Raw genomic sequence first — 4494 nt, 5'->3', positions numbered from 1 at the left:
TATAATCGAGACTAACTATATAAAGAAGCCTCTTCTATTATATAACTATCTTACTAACTTCTAAAATAGTAAGTAGCTCTATCTTTATAATTAATATTATTATTATCTTCTACTTACTTATCTTCTAGTTAATAATAGCTCTAAAAAACTTATAAAGAAAGCCTTCCGAACTTTTCCGATTAATATAATTATTAAAAAAAGTATTATTTAAAAAGAAGAGAATAGATATAAAATATATTAAGTAGTATTCGAGAGTAAGAAACTAGGTATTATAAAAATATTAGATTAATCGATTTACTACCTCTTAATACTTAGGATTTAGATTTATAAAAAACTCGGCTAAATAGTTAGCTATCTTTACTATATCTAGGCGAGTAATAATAGTTAGATAGAGAGTAAAACTAAGCTTCTATTAGTCTTTATAGATCTACTCTTTACTTACTATTCTAGTAAACTTTATTATTTTATTTACTAGAAGTAGGGTTTTATATTTATAATTATAAGTAAGACTATAATAGATCGCTATAAAAGAGATATATAAATCCTAGTAAAGCTAAAGCTTATATTTAGCAATATCTTAAAGAATCCTAATCCTAAAAAACTAAACGGCTTCTCTTATTTCTTAGAGCTTTTAATAGTCTTTAAGATCTTATTTTAATTAAAAAGCTTATTAATACTTTATCTAGTAGAAGATAATAATAGTATTATTTATATAAAAGAAGATAATTATACTTTTATTTATAAATAAATAAGGGTCTTTAGATATAAAGATAAATCTAAACTTTTTAAGTATATATATAGCTTCTTATTACTATAAATATAGCGACTTCTTAAGTCTATAAAATACTTTCTATAATCTTTAGATATTACTTTTATTATAAAAGCCCTTAGATATCTAAATATAAATAATATCGTCGAGATTACTATTTAGGAATATATTAATAGTATCGAGTTATATTATATTAAGATTAAATATAGTAATAAATATAAATATAGCTTTTATTATTCGAGTAGTAAGCGTTATTACTCTTTTTTCTTTAAAATTAATAGTTTAAAGATTATCTTTTATATAAATCCTAGTTTTTAGTTTAGTTAAGAAGCTATTACTATTAAATTTATAAATAAATATCTAGATTAGAAGAAGTATCTATATACTTCTATCTTATAGATATAATTCTATTTTATATATTTTTTTTATTTTAATTAATTTAGTTTTAAGCCTTATAATAGCGAGAAAGCCCTTAGTAAGTAGATAATTAAGTATCTCCTTCTATATTTATAACTCTAAAAAAGATTGTTCTAATATCTATTTAGCTATAAATAGCTTATTAAAAAGCTAGTTATAAATACTATAAGTATTAGTTTAAAATTATCTTTAGGGTTATTATAAATAAGATAGCTTATTATATCTAAGTTTTTATAGACTTATTTTTATCGTCTATTTTAGAGTATATTAGATAATATAATATCTTTTTAGATAAATACTTTTAGTAGAGTAGTAGTTCTTAATATTTTAATTTTAAGAAAAATATTAAATACTTATTAAACTAATAAATTATATTAATCTAGTTATATTTAGCGAAATAGTACTATATCTTAATTATCTTACCTTTATAAAATCTACCTCTATAGTTTCTTCGGAATAATTATAGTAAAAGGCTTATTATCTAATATAATAAGTATATAAGATATAGCTATTAATAGTAAAGTAATTAGAGAATCTTCCTTACTTTATAGAAGTAGGATCTCGATTAGTTATAAGCTTTATAAAATATTTTTTAGTAAAAGAATAGTATTTAATAATAATAAAAGTGTTATATAGTAGTACTAAGGACCCTTCTCTCTTTATCTATCTTTAATAATATAATCTTACTCCCGCTTTAAAGGATCTTAGAGAGTATTATCTTACTTCCTATCTTAAAGATTATTTTATATAATTAGTATAATATTTACTTAGCGAATCGCTCGCTCTAGCTCTATATTAAGTTTATCTTTATTAATAATATTAGCTATCTACGCTTAACGAATCTTCGGCGGTTCTAAAGGATACTTCCTATAATTAAGATTTTTATCGAAAGTAGCGTTACAAACGAACTTATAACTATTTGTTCGGGGGAACTAGACTTTCTAGATATTACTTACTCGATATCCGACTAAGTAGCCTATCTCTATACGTCGGTATATCTTATCCAATTATAGGATTCCCTAAATTCTTATATAGGTACGGTAACTATAAACTCGTAAGTTTAAAAGATTAATAGGAATAAAAGTACCTATTCTCTAATAGTAGAATTCTTACTATAGAATAATCTATTTTCCCGAGTTAAGTTTCGTTAGTGTTGGAGCCTCTGGTCATGTGACCTATACGGCTGCCTGTTTTGTTAGGCTAGTGGTTGATGTTTGCATGTTTGCATATCTGCCCCACTCTATGTCTCTATAGCTGCATCTCTCTCTGTAGTTCTCTCTCTCTTCTCTTTTCTCCCTAGTTCTCTAGTTTCCAGTTTTAATCAATATTACTTCTCTACAACTGCCTGTTCTCGATCCGCCAATAGGTTCTGAGCCCTTTGTTCTTCTTACTAAGACTCTATCAGTTCTCGAAGTGGTGAGACTAGTGTCTTTGTTTTAGTGACGTCATTTGTGTGACGATATTACGTGATTGATCTATAGAGTTTTTACGGACCTACTTTTACCCTACACTTTACTCGCGATTGTTCGCTGGTAGCGACCGTTAACGTCTTCGAAACTTCTTTTTATTCTACTCGCGACTATTCGCTTAAAGCAACCTAATTTGTTAAAATGACTGATAAGTTAAACTCTAGTTTGCGGGGTAAGAGCTCCCGATAGCTACCCGTACCGGACCGATCTACCTAACCGACTCCGGGACTTCCCGTTATCTAAGGAACTCGCTTAAAAGCGGTTACTAATATATAATACCCGAAGATATATGTTTTAAAGGTTAATAGATTAAACTTTATACGCTAGAAGCGCGAAATTACGAATAGTTTATAGATAATTTAAATCGAGAATATAGTGAATTTTAATATTCTAAAGCCGGCGGAAGACGACCTAACGTACGATATCTAGTTCTACTAGTCGGTATCTATTCTTAGCTAGATTTCCTTAAGGATTAATAATAAGATTACTATAACTCTCGAAGGCTCGATTTAATAATTCCCGGAATATACCGACGACTTAATAAAGGAAATTACCCGGATTATAAGCGGTAATAATAAAGTTATAAATATTAGTCTAGAAGCTTTAAAATTCGCTAAATTAAAATATAATAACTTCTCTATAATAAAGGATTATATTATAATATATTAGAGTTAGTTTAACGTTCTCGGATATTATATAGTAGCGCTATATCTTTTTATAGTACTCTATATTATTCTTAACGCGTTTTATAGTAAACTCCTAAGTATAAACTTTACTCTTAATATTTTAAAATATTAAGTTCTTATAAAAATTATAATAGATAATTTTAGTAAATATTATAAAGAACTCGCGATTAAAGCGAACTTAATTATAAAAGCGGATAAAACAATTTTAACAGCTAAGATATCTCGATCTTATAGTTCTTTTTCTCGCGGTAGATATAAATAATATAGTCGTAAAAGCTATATTAGATATAGAAACGACTACCGGAAGCTATTTAATAAAGAAGATAATAAAGAAGATAATAATAAAAAAGTCGAAGAGGAACCCGAGGAGTAGCTATATAGAGTACCTTCGAAAGGTTAAGATATTAATAATTAGGCTAAGTATTAACGTAATTAGTAGTCGTAATATATTAATAGTACTAAATATACTTACTATAGTACCGAGGGCTATCCTACTAAGACTTATTTTTATCTACTTAAAGATTTTATTTCTAAAGGATAGGAGCCGTTCTCTAATATCTAGTACTACGCGAAGGCGCGTATAGAGCGTACGGAGAAGGATTCTAAATCTTTAAAGAAGAAGTGATTATTTTATTATTCTCTATAGGGGGGTAGGGAAGAGTACCTATTTTATCTAAGGAGGATTACTACCCTAAGGGGGGTATTAGAGCCTCTGGTTATATAACCTATACGGCTGCCTATTTTGTTAGGCTAGTGGTTAATATTTATATGTTTATATATCTACCCCACTCTATATCTCTATAGCTGTATCTCTCTCTATAGTTCTCTCTCTCTTCTCTTTTCTCCCTAGTTCTCTAGTTTCTAGTTTCAATCAATATTACTTCTCCACAACTACCTATTCTCAATCCGCTAATAGTTAGCGATCTATTAAGTATATATATAGTAGCCTAGACTACTTCTAGCTAGAGATCTTTAGGAAGCTACGAATCCTTAAGAAGTACTCTTACTCTAGCGATAATTACCCCTCTAGATCGCTCGGCGAAACCGTTCTATTCCGGAGTACCGATAACGGAGTATTAGATAATTATCCCGTTCTCTTATAGAAAGTAGATAATATCTTTACCTATAGAGGCTTTATTATCCGATTAAAATA

The sequence above is a fragment of the Penicillium verrucosum genome, assembly GCF_028828655.1.
Source record: "Penicillium verrucosum strain IBT 35672 chromosome Unknown utg000003l_segment0_segment0, whole genome shotgun sequence".
Taxonomy (NCBI): Eukaryota; Fungi; Ascomycota; class Eurotiomycetes; order Eurotiales; family Aspergillaceae; genus Penicillium; species Penicillium verrucosum.
This window is presented reverse-complemented; position numbering follows the sequence as displayed.